We start from the raw sequence: 12,971 nt of genomic DNA, 5'->3' as shown, positions 1-12,971 counted from the left end.
TCTTCCCCCTGCATTCCCAGAGGAGCAGCTTTCTTCCCCCTGCATTCCCAGAGGAGCCCAGGCCCATCTCCCCCAGCCCTGAAGCTCCAGAGGAAAACTCCCCCCTTGTGCAGGATCCTGCTCCAGCAGAAGCACAGCTGGCACTGCAGGAGGCTGAGCCACCATGGGATGGGACTGAGCCACCTCCCTGACCCACAGGGGGACAGGGCATGTTCTGACTCTGGCACTGGTTGGTGTTTTTTTGTACTATTGCATTTGTATTTTTAATTTTCATAGTAAAGAACTGTTATTCCTATTCCCATATCTTTGCCTGAGAGCCCCTTAATTTCAGAATTATAAAAATTCAGAGGGAGTGGGTTTGCATTTTCCATTTCAGAGGAGGCTTCTGATTACCTTAGCAGACACCTGGCTTTTCAAACCAAGACACACTGTATGTAATCTTTCTCTTCCCCCACACTCCATGAATTCCCTTGCTTTCCCTGCCTGCTGGTTTTGTTCTGTACTCGACTAGAGGGTTTGCTTTAGGATGCTTTTCCTCCTCTTTGGGTAGGTTGCTTTGCCTTTCTGATGCTCCTCCTGGTCCTGCCAGTCCTGGGAGCACGAGGCTCAGGAGGGGAACTGAGCTCACATCTTCCTAAGAGCAATCCCAGAGCCTGAGGTGGATGAGCTTTCATTTCCCTTGTTTTGAATTCCCTCAGCAGTGACCCACTGCCATGAAGAGATTTTCTCTGCATGCAGGAATCAAGAAAGTCAGGAACTCACCTGCTATGCAGGACTGCTTGTAGCCATAGCTCTGGCTCAATGATTCATCAATTTATATGATTGACAGGGTTGGTAGAAGGTCTTAAGAGCTCTCCTGAGAATCAAAATCAAAATAAAATCCATATGTGAGGGTGTTTATATCTGTCTAAAGCTTCTCTTATTTGGGAACTAAGCTCATCTACTTTTAATTTCATATAATGAGAAAGTATGGACTTACCTTAGTAAGAACATGGCAAATATTAATTAAGTACTAGCAAGTAAAAAGAATATCAGTAGCTACCAGGGAGGATAAGTCTGAGAGATTGGGGTTTAGACTATATGAGGCTGAAAAAAATAATAATATCCAGAAAGCACGAGAATTAAAAGAAGTGCTTGTTAATTAGAGAATATTGAAAGCAGGGGGATATTAAAAAATGTCCACTTTTCACCTGTGACTATGGAGACAACTCCTTCCTGGAATTAAGTCTCTGGTGTTTCTGTGCATGGTGCTGTTAGGGTGGGGTATCACATCATCACTGTTAGATCACTTAATGATATGGAGGCATAATCAACCTTTAATGGTACCATAATGTACCTAATGTCCTCTTCTCCCCTAAACCCTGTGGTCATTTTGGGCTGACCTCATGAAGCTGAAATACTCATTTCTAAGAAACTCCCTCATGGAGAAAAGTCAAATTTCTGCCACTGTTGCTCCTGCACTGGCAGAGTTTCAGGGGGTGCCTGCCTGACTTGCTGCATCCGTGGCTCCCTTCCCAGCTGAGCCCAATCAGCTCACATCAGCTGAGGACCTGCATCACTTCTGCTTTCAGAATTAAACCTGTTTTATTGGGAGGACAGAGACAAATAAACTATAAATAAAACTGCATAAGGGCTTCACAAATCAGTGCTTTAAAAACTTAACTTTTCATCAATCTAACTGCTGCTCTGCTCTCTGTGATGCCACTTTATCTCAACAGAGACACAGGCAGCCTGTATTCTTTTAACCTCAGCAGGCTGTCACTGGTCTTTGATATAGCAGCTGTCTCATAGCTACCACTTGATTTCAATTAAACCAGGCTATATTTAGGGTGAAAATATGGCTATTTTAAACTGCCATACCTGCCAACTTTTATTCATTCTCAGCAGTAGTTATTTTATTTGATGTACCTGGTTTTAAGCTGTGCCATCCATAAAATTAAAAAGATACCCAAATCTGTGATGTATTTCACATTCAGAACACCAAAAATCTATCATTAAAAGCAGCAGTTCTCCAGAGAAGAACACACTTTAAGGTGATAAATAACAAAATGCTCTCTATGCACAGCCAGGGTTGCTAGCACAGCCTTGCTGTGGTGAGGTGATACAAATGATTCTCTGGTGCCAAGGAGAACTAAAATGAAAAATGTATTTGTTTTTCACTGATCACAGGGGTCTGTTGCTACCATGGAAAGCCTTGGTGTGTGGAACATCAGCGGAGCACTTTTGCTTGGTGATCCAACAAAAAATGCTTGTTTTAGGGACAGATTATGTGATTTGGGATTGAAGAGTTCTGTCTCCTCACAATTTCACTTCAGACAGTCCTTCCCTCCTCCTCTATCAATATCACGTGTGGTCTGTCAGCAGAAAGTGGGGGAAAACCCCATTAACAGGGACCTCAACCCTTTTTCCTCTTCTTAATGGTGGGGAAACCTTATTACAGTGTTCCAAAATACTGGAATGCTCAGGTCAGTGTGATGCATCAACTGCCATAAAATCTGTGCCATGCACAGACACCTTGGGAGTGCCCCTCTGACAAAACATGTGAGGAACCCATGTGTTTAGATAATGCAATTACCTGCATGAAAAGATGGGGCACAGCTTTACGTGAACAAGAAAGAAAATCTTCTTTGAGTCATCTAGAATTTAATAGGCTACGAACATGGCTAAAGCAAAAGATAACTCTCTCATGCAAAAACCTTCTCATAAACAGCCTGTAATTACACTTGCTGCTGCTGTTTGGTTGATGGCACAGGCTTTATTAAGTGCAAGAGCTGTTTTTCTGCAAGGAAGCTTACTGGAGAGTGGATTAAAACAAGCATGATCACATCCTGACATGCATAAAATGCTGATTGTCTCACTTGCCCTAAATGCCAAGTGCTTACTCTTGCAAGGTATTTGGAGCTGTCAACGCCAGCTGAACTCAGAGGCAGAGAGGTGCTCAGCACATCTTAGAAAATCCTTGGCATGGAGAGCAGGCCTCAGACACACTCGATGTTTGCCAATAAAACATACCAGGGGAATGATGGCAATTACAGAGCAGCTATTTGTGTGAGCATTACTGGAACTCCATACCCTCCTTCAGAGAAAGGATGAGACCAAAGGGTGATGCAGAAGTGCTCCAGCTCTGGCTCACAGGCTGGAAACCTGCCCAGCCCTGATAGAATAAATAAAGTGAACCTGTGGCTCACTGCATGCAAAATACAACATGAAAACAAGACTGTTCAAAGGGCCAAATGGAGCCACCCTGGGAATGCCAGCATGGTTACACCTCGGAGCTCTGCAGTGCATTGTGCTGCAGCCTTCAGCTGTGTCTGTTTGGGTGTATTCATCACCTCCTTCAGCTGGGGCATAAAAGGGACAGGACACACCAGGGCACACTCACTGGAGCACTGGGACATTATTCAACATTCTGCTTCAACACTGGTATTCCAAGCAAGGCCCTAAACACTGCCTTGTTCACTGTAATTTCACCAAGCCCAGCTATGAAAACAGAACACTTAATTTTTATTGTGTCTTTTTCAAGTGGCAAGATGGTATCATAGCACTTCAAAGCCTAATGGAATTTATGTCCACAACAAAGATACCAAATGCTCATCCTGGCTGCTTTTTTTTAAAAACAAATAAACAACCCAAAAGTTGTTTGGTTATTCTCTTATTCTTATTCTCAAAACACCACTACAAGTATTTCCTTACCTTGAAAAGAAAATAACCCTGACTGGAAAATGAACCCAATGGTTCCCCTTTGGCAAAATGATAAGCAATTGGTAAGAAAAGAATCCTACAGTGAGAAGCATGGGGCAACCATCATACATCCCCAAGGCTGTTAAAGAGGGAATTTAGTGTGTGAGTGGAGAGGGAATTCCTCAAAGCAAAGAAGGGTTTCCATTACCTGAGAGATACAAGCATAACACAAACCTCTGAATGGCAGTGATTCAGATGAGATGAGACTCTTCTTTTTTAACCACCAGGGAAGTAGATGTGAGAGCAGCGCGTTCAGGGATGTGCTGAAATTTCCATTTCTTGAAATCTTAGAATCCCCAGCAGACATACAACTAAAAATCCATTGGTTCCAGCAGATGCTGGGGATCAGTGCCAGGATGTTCCAGTGCAGTGGCCAGAGCTGTGTGGGCTGGTGGGCTGCAGAATTCCTCCTGCCCCAAACATTCCTCTTCATGCAGTGAACACACTGAGTTACCATGACTGCCTTGTCAAGTGCATGAGATTTTCTGTTCTGAAACCCATGGCTATTGCTTTTTGGGTAGTCAGAGGTCTTTTAACCCTTTTTCCTCTTTTAGTGTGCACAGCAGAGCTCTCCTTTCCCTGGGCGTGATGCCACGGGAGTGGTGGATCCACACAGGACCAGGGTGCAGCAGAGATTGCCTGGGAGCCTTCAGAACAGTTCTAGTGAGTAGGACTTGAGGATGTGTTAAAATGAGTATTCAAAACCCACTGGCTTCCCCAAATTTTGTCCATGTCTCTGTAATCACTGACAGACACACAGCAGTTATTCTGCAAAACCTCCTGGCATCCCACAGCTCCTTCTTCTGTACTAACCAGAGCAGAAGACCAAAACCTTGCAGTCTGTTTTTCTGCTTGATTACCATAATTTCTGCCTCTTCTGGATTCCTTTTGCTGGAGCTTAGCACCATCTCTTATATCTTACCTTTTCTTGGCAATGTTTACAGATTCTTCACCTTTTGTTCTAATTCAGAACCATTCCTGATGTCTTAGAGCTTGTGTGGTTTTTAACTGCATGCCTAAAATGCATCTTTAGTTCCTTGCTGGATTTTCAGTATTCTTGAGCTCCAAGGCCTTCATGCTTCTCTAACCACTCCTTATCAATTTATTCCACCTCTGATTCCCGTGTGCCAGTTGCCAATTTTTTCCCGTTGTTCTTTATTGTGAAGCTGACAAGGAGCACAGCAAAAGTGACACGGTGAGGCACAGAAATGCTGCAGGAGCAGCTCAAAATTGACAAGTGACAGCCAGAACAAGTGGCAGTGACCAGCTTTTCTCCCTGAGATCTGATTTAATGTTCAGCATTCCCTGAAATGAAATAGGAATAAAGAGGTATTTTGGTTTTAGTCCTTTTTGTGATCTCTGGTATAAAAATATGATGAGTTTAGACCCATTACTCAGAGGAACCTCAGTTTGGCTGGAGTTATTTGATAGACATCAGGCTTGTACTTATTTCTTAAAGCTCAAACAACAGATATATGACTAGGGGAGAAGAGGAGGACTTCAAGGAAGGCCAGTGGGTCTAAGAAAATCTGATGGAATGTGATGGTAGAGAGGAACCAGGCAGAGATCCAGATTCAGAGATTCAGATGAGATGAGATTCTTCTTGTTTGAACCACCAGGGAAGTAGATGTGAGAGCAGATGGGTTTTGCTGGCCCCTTGAAGGCTCATCAGAGGCTCATCAGTGTCAGGAAAGGTGTGAGGCTGTGGCCCCAGTCCCCAGGGCTGTCAGGGCCAGGGCTGGGGGAGCTCCCTCTGTGCACAGGAATTTGACCATGGAGACAGCTCAGGCCAGGCCCTTTGTGCTCCACCTGCCTGGGGACACGGGGACAAATGCAGGCAGGACCTATTGCAGCCACGGCACATGAATAGTGCCACCCACTGTAAGCACTGCCTTTGTTCTTCTCTACTCCAGTCCAACACATAAGGCTTCAACAGCAGCCTGACCTTAAATCTCAATTCACTCCCAAATCCCAAGGGAGAGGGAGCTCTGTGAGAACTCCTGGAGATGGGTCATTAAATTAACATTTTTGTCTCATTAGCTTTTGAAAGCAGCAGTTACAGCACGAGGGACTTGGCCTGCTGATATACCTACACATGCACAGCATGCTTCTACTAAACCCATTAGACCACATCTGCCTAGAGTACATCCTTGTGGCCAGAACCCATAATGTTAATCTCTGCTGTGTCCTACATCCAAAATCTAATTTTACACTTACTGTATTGGGAGATGCTGCATGAATAAAGGGATATCATCCTCCCTCCTTTTGCAGACGGTGCCACGCTGGGTCCCAGCCCTGTGCTGCAGGAATCACAGTCACTTAGGCAGTGACATGGGGACCCAGAGGCCACCAGGAGCCCAAGACCACTGCTGGGAGCAAGGATGGATGGGGCTCTGGCACAGTGGAAGGGTCCCTGCCCATGGCAGAGGGCTTAGAAATAGATGATGTCTAAGGTCCCTTCCAAGTCACACTGCGATTCTGAGAAATTGTAGAAAAAGTGTGCAGAATAAATGTGCAGAATACACCATTCTGGATGAATCTGGTGGAAAAAAGACAAAGCTACCTCGCTCTGCTAATGCTGATGTTTCTGTACAGATACAAAATTTGATTAACACATCTAATAGGACAGACAGTACCTAGCAGCTGTCAGTAATTATTTAGCCTCTGGCTGGCTTGCTTATCCTGAAAAGATTGAAGAAGCTGCAAATGTACTTCACAGCAGAGACAAGGAACTAAACAAGATTATTAGCCTTTATGAGAATGAACACCAATAAAATGACATGGCAGGGCTTAATGCTGTTTCTTGAACAGGAAGTCACTATTCTTTATAAACTGAATATTTCACAAATGCCACGATCATGTGTCTTGGGAAGAACAGTGGGAAGTCCTTAGGATCACAGATCCATTCCCTAGGCACAGGTACTGTGTGGGATGCAGTGTGTGAGAACAGGGCAGGAGTGCCCCAGGATGGAGAAATGCCGTTCACAGGAAATATCAATTTCTGACATGATGGCACAGAGAACAGGAGTTATTCTCAGGAACCAATATCCCCTACTGCAGAACTGTCATTAATCTGATGGTGACATTTGGGGCTGCCTCATTTCCCTCCTGCTCTGACTGTTAGGATTGCCCTCAGCACAAGTTTACTTCTAAAGCTTGCTGCATGCTGAATCCCCAACGCTCAGGAGGATTGATGCCAAAATTTTGGGCAAGGCAGTGAGGAATCTCAAGAGTCTCAAGCTGCACCAAGGGAAATACAGGTTGGATATTAGGAAAATGTTTTTCACAGAAAGAGTGATAAAGTTCTGGAACAGCCTGCCTGGGGAGGTGGTGGAGTCACCATCCCTGGGTGTGTTTAACAAAGCCTGGATGTGGCACTGGGTGCCAGGGTTTGGTTGAGGTGTTGAGGCTGGGTTGGAGGTTTCTTCCAACCTGGGGATTCTGTGAATATTGTATTTCCCCAACAGCCAGGAAAAGTCAGAGCAGAGAAATGGAAATGGATGGAAAGCTATCAGCAGGGAATCTAAGTGATGCCGTGGATATCTGGCTCTGCCAGGCAGTACCATACTAAAGGTTAAACCTGGTTTTAAGTGAGACACTACACATCTAAAGCACCTCCCTCTACTTAAAGCTTATTACAGCAATCTACAAAGTCAGTGGATTGCCTTTTGATTACATCCAGGAGACTGCAAACATCCCAGAGATGGGCTCTTTCCTCAGTATTTGCACAGCCTGCAGGACCAGGAGTGTCTTTGTCAGGCACTCAGGACCGTAATGAAACACAAACAGCAGCTACCAGGAGGCAGCTGCTCAGTGCCACTGGTACCTTAGGCAAGGATAATGCTTTGCATTAGCTGAGACATGACATTGGAAACAGCTGAATTAACCCAGTATTAGAGGTGTGTATTCCATACTGTGCTGTGCTTTGAGGAATTTGTGAGCTAAACGTATTTTTTTGTCACCTACTCATGAAATTGTGATGTCAGAAGACAAGAGAATTAAATATTAACTGATTCCCCAGAGGTTTAGAGATTATTTCTTTCTAAATAGGCTAAAGACCCCACAGTTAAAAATTATAGCTGAAATTTTAAAACTCAGCAAGTAAATTCAAGTTACAGTAAATAACTGGAAGATCAGAGCTGATAATAGAATTGTCTTCCCTGGCTCCTGGTCATCCTCTTTTTCATTGTTTCCCTCTTACTGACACAGGTAGTGGTGAGTGACTGGTGGCAGGCAGGGGGGCATAACATGTAGCACCTTAGCAAGTGTAAATTAGCATTAATTAGCATCCCCTTTTAGATAAAGTTAATGGCCAACGTAGTTGTCAGTTAACTAAATGAAATTTGAAATTAGAGTCTAATTATCAAAGGAAAAGTTTAAAGAGTATCTGAGAGTTTTTCTTGTTTATTTTTTTCCATCTAATTCTGATTAAAACCTAAATCCGTCACCAGGTATAGCACAAGACTGTGTTTTAGTTTTGCTTTTTTGGCTTTTAAAAAAAATCTTTTACATGGAGCAAAGTTAAATGCACTGATTTTCCCTTGAGTTTAAATCTGACGTGCTAGCTGTGTTTAGCAAAAGGATGCCATATTTGTGGAATACTAATTAAGAAGCCCCAACCCAAAATAATTCTCTCCCCTCTGTTTAAATAGAAGGCTGGTGCATATCGAACTCTGTCATCAGCTATTATTCAAATTGAAATAGGTCAGGTCCCTGAACACCTGGAAATTAGCCTGGAAATTCCCTCAATTAATGAAACTCTGCCTGCCTGAATTTATACTGCCTTACCCATAACACTTGGACAATCATAGCTGTAGCATGTAAAATTAATCTCGTTCTGCAGCTTTCTGTGGAAGGGCATTTTGATTGTGCCCTGACCCCTGAGAGGAAGGTTAATACTTGTTCACTCTCCTGCACACTCTGCTCAGCAGAGATCAGCTCCTGCAGCCCACGGAGCTGGCAGGGCACAGAATCCACAGCTGCCCCCAGGACATGCCTTCAGAGCAAGATGCTTGCCCTGGTTAGATGAGACACCAGGGTAAAGCAGCACTTTATTTTCTTATACTCTATTGACACAGAAATTTTCATATTTAATTTACCTTAAAAAAAATTATTCTTTTACCAAAATTCCTTCAGTTAAAACTATGTGGTGGTTTTAGTTTGAAACTGTGTAGAAACACTAATTTTGTGCAATGGTTTTGGTTTGTTAATTTGGGATTTTGTTAATTTTGAGATTTCTTGGGTGGTATATTAATGAGTGTGGTGGCTTTTAGTGTTGGTTAGTCACTGGTGTATTTATTTTTTGTTGTGAGGTAGGAGTAGGAGAAAGGTAAAGCAGGTTTAAAATTTTAAAAGGCTATAAAGAAAAATTTATTAATAGTAATTTAAAGAAAGAGTAATGAAAACTAGGATAAAACTTTTAGACTATTTTTATTCTTTTTACAACAACTATCAGTGGTTCTCTCACCTTCTTCCCTTTCTGTACACAGGATTTGTCCTGGAGCACCTCACTGTGCTGCAGGGTGATGGAATTTAAGCTTGGTTTAGGGGTTCTGAGCAGTGGAAAAGTTTCTCTTTTAACTTGTGCTTCTAAAGAAAGGCTGAGTAGTCTTTTGTTGTTTGGTCTCATGGTTGTTTATTTTAAGTTATCTAAAAGATTGTTTTTTTGGGCTGCTGTGGTTTGTTCAGCAGCTCAGGCAGAAGCACACACACATTTTGACATCTTTTTTGTCTCTCGTCTTCTTCTTCTCTCCCCCCACCCAGGGCTGCTGCTATTTTTTATATGATACATTATGTGTTACATCTTTACAGTTTTTCTCTAATACTTATGACTTATACTAAATGGTGTTTTTTTACTCTAAACTAATTTGTGAGTGCCAACATCACTAAGAATATGGAGGTAAGGAATAAGAAAGAGGGAGGACAGGACTGGCCAAAATCTCTCTATCTTAAAACTTCTGACCCCCACGTACAAAACAGAAAACCCCCTGTACAGTACTCAAAAATTCTTCCCTCTACTTTGTGAGTACTTCTACTCTAATATCTAAACTTTTGTGACTGCTTGTTCTTCCTGCAAGGTTGGTAAGTCGTTCCATGGTTCAAACCCAAAATCACAGCTGTTTCCAGCTGCCTGCCAGGGTCTCAAATGCTTCTGACCTGGGCCTGGAACCTCCAGAAATGTCTGAGGGACATTTGGAGTTCCCACAGCAGGGTGCCGCTGCCCCTGGCATTTACAGGCAATTCCACCCAAGCAGATATTTATTTGCCTTTCCTGGAGTTTGCTCCAGGCTCCCCACAAGGCTGAACTTTGCTGTGCTGGGTGTGAGGAGTTGGGCCACTCGCTCTCAAGCAGTGCTGCTGTTTGTAAGCAGCTCTGAGCCTGTCTCAGATCCGTGCTCTGGAGACTGAGAATGAACTCTTCATTCAATAATGTGCCAGCTTCGACAACAATGTCATTGTCACAGTGATTCAAAACAAACAAAACAGGCACAGTGCAAGTAGCTGAAGTTCAGGGGTGGATTAAGTTCAGCTTGTGCATAACACCAGCATCCCTGGTCCTGGTTTTATGGTGTGGTCTTCAACCACATGGAAGAAAATGTTCATTTGCACTCACTGCCAATGTCCTCGTCCCATAGCTAGGGTTAAATAAAGTCATATGTGAGAAAAATATACATGGACTGGGAAAGTTTAGGTTGAAATATTGGGCTAGGATCAGAGAAATCCACCTTTCCCTCAGCCTGTACGGGGTGTGCTGTCCCTCCAGGGCAGTGAAGTGCTCAGCTCAGCCTTGGCCCCAGACTGGCTCTGCCATGGACTCCAAAGGGGACTCTGGCCAAGGCTTTGTGCTGCTGCTCCCTCAGCAGTCAAATCTCCCACCAGGCCCCCTTCCTATCACTTTACCCCTTCTGTTCCCAAAGTTTCACACTGCAGATCCCACCTCTGTCCGTGTGCTGGCAGATTCCTTCTTCCAACACAGCCCTGAAATGGAATTTTTATCCACAGGCCCTAATTCAATCATGTTATGCCAAAATCTGGTGTTGAAGATAACTGCTGCAGAAAATTATCAAAGTGCTCAGTCTTCAAGGAAGACTCAGTTCTCCTCACAAGAAAGAAACTTGTCCTTTCCTTTCTTTTCTAAATGTTTGAAATCCTTTATTTTATCTAAGTGAACTTAGATTAAAAATGAGTTTATATATAGATATGGATATGAATATATATATATATGATGGCCCTAAGGGACTCATCAGACATGAGCTGAGAACAAACCTTGAATGATTTAAGATGTTTCTGCTGGTCAGGACCCAGCTGAAACAAAATGCATTCACTTGGCATGAAACAAGTTAGTTTTAAGTCACCTTCACTGACCAGAGGTGCCCTTAAATCTCTTTAATGGGGTAGTCAAATTAGCGAAGAAGTTAAAAGAGCATTTCTAATTTACATGCATAATTACATCAACCATATAGCAAGAAGAGGATGAGGTAGGACTGCAGAGTAACTCAGGGCAGCCCAGAGCTCAGCCTCCTGGCCAGAGCCCCTAATTTGGAGCACAAAGCCTGGCTATGGCACATGAAAACCTGGGCTCTGGTCCTGCAGGGCTCCCTGGGCCCATCCTGCCCTGCTGGGGATGGGATGGGTGGGCTGCTCCATGTGCACAGTGCTCACACTGCTCTGCCACATAACCACTGCTGCAAGGAGAGCTCATCCCAGGCTGTGCTATTTCTAGACAGGCTGTGCCAAAATAGCAAAAATCCAAGAGTTTAAGAGATGTAGAGCATTTTGCTTAGGAACTGTCACTCACTTGAGGCTCACCCTGCCCTGTTCAGCTGCTGTTGCCATCTGTACCCTCTGTTTGCTTTTCTATTCCTATTCTGAAACTGAATTGGTAAGCAGAAAATTCGAGTTACTGAATAAACTGCTGCCAAAAATCTCTGAAGAATACACTGAAAAGGAACGAGGCTGCTGTGTGATAGGCAAAGAACAACTTCCAGTCCAGAGAAACTCGGGCAGGGACAGACCCTGAGCATCACGGCCACGCGCCTGTCCCACAGGAGGTGGGAGCTGAGAAATTGAGAATTGTGCCATTTTTAAGAGCAACCTCGGAGTGAGTGATGGGATCAGCTGTCCCAGAGTCTCTGGTACACAGCAGCTGCTCCTACTGGACCTGGCACCGAGGGCCTGGCAGCAGGAGCCAGCTCAGGGGCTGCCACTGCCCACATGGCACGAGTTCTAAAGAGCAGCCTCTGTGAGGCTGGCCTCAAGGGCAGGAGGATTCCTTGTGGCTCAGACTCTTGCTTCAGATTGAGTTTTCACTTACTTCGCTGCGATGCCTGAAATTGGCTTATTAGGAGCATTCAGCTTATCAGTTAAATGGATTTTTGAGTAGCTCTTCATCATCTCCCTTCAATATTGTCAGGTTTTGAGGGAAGATGTTTATAAGCCATTATACAGAGATGTCTTCTATGTGTGATAAAGAGCTCTTTCTCCAAGATCTCTACACTCACACTCCAACATATAATCAGCTTTTACAGCTGTATTAAAGTCTTCAGAATAGGTGGTTGGTTTCTACAGTGGGAATCCCTGGTATATCCCTTAATTACACCATTGCTCAATACAAGAGTATAGGAATACATTTAATATAATACATACAACATTTTATAATGAAAATTGCAATTACTTTCAATAGAACAACAGTTTCCAGCCAGAAAAGCTGACCTGACTGTTCTTCTCCTGGCAAATGCTGAAACCAGCACATGCTGAAACCAGCACTTACATGCTGCAATATAGAAGAGAATCTCTCCTCTGACAGGACAAATTATAAAAACTAATGCTTATACTGTAAATAGCTTTAAATGCCATAGGACCTGTGTGTAAATTAGGGTACCATTAGACTGTGCTCATTTACACCAAGCCTCTAAGTAGCCTACAACCCTGAACAACTCCAGGATTAATTGCTGGTGCTTTGTTAGTGAATGGGCTTTTGTTAGTCCTCTCAGCAGGCGTTCTGCCTCCCTGGGTGGATCGCCTCACATGAACCTGATACACGGAGAGTTGTGGCATATCCTGTGCTCTCCCTGCACGGGAAAACAGAAGTTTTAATTGTCTTTTCTTGTTAGATCTCAAAATTCGCTTCCTTTGTGCTCGTGGAGCATGGAGCAAGAATGGCAGCAGTTTAGTAACAGTGAGCCTTTTCCTAATCTTTGCAATCAGATCTTTGGGATTTTGCTAGCATC

At 43.6% G+C, this 12,971-nt stretch overlaps 1 long non-coding RNA gene across 1 annotated transcript; it reads right to left on the bottom strand.

Moving 5' to 3' along the window:
• Positions 1-234: 234 nt before the first annotated feature.
• Positions 235-11,033, bottom strand: LOC146766576 (uncharacterized). The gene is made up of 2 exons (XR_014957269.1): positions 3,916-11,033; positions 235-856 (listed from the first exon to the last, which is right to left on the bottom strand). It is a non-coding gene; the product is annotated as an uncharacterized LOC146766576 (long non-coding RNA).
• Between the last annotated feature and the right edge of the window lie 1,938 nt (positions 11,034-12,971).

Source organism: Lonchura striata, chromosome 9 (assembly GCF_050655825.1).
Source record: "Lonchura striata isolate lonStrDom1 chromosome 9, ASM5065582v1, whole genome shotgun sequence".
NCBI lineage: Eukaryota > Metazoa > Chordata > Aves > Passeriformes > Estrildidae > Lonchura > Lonchura striata.
The sequence above is the reverse complement of the archived record's forward strand: the minus strand, read 5'-3'. Positions and strand labels throughout refer to the sequence as shown.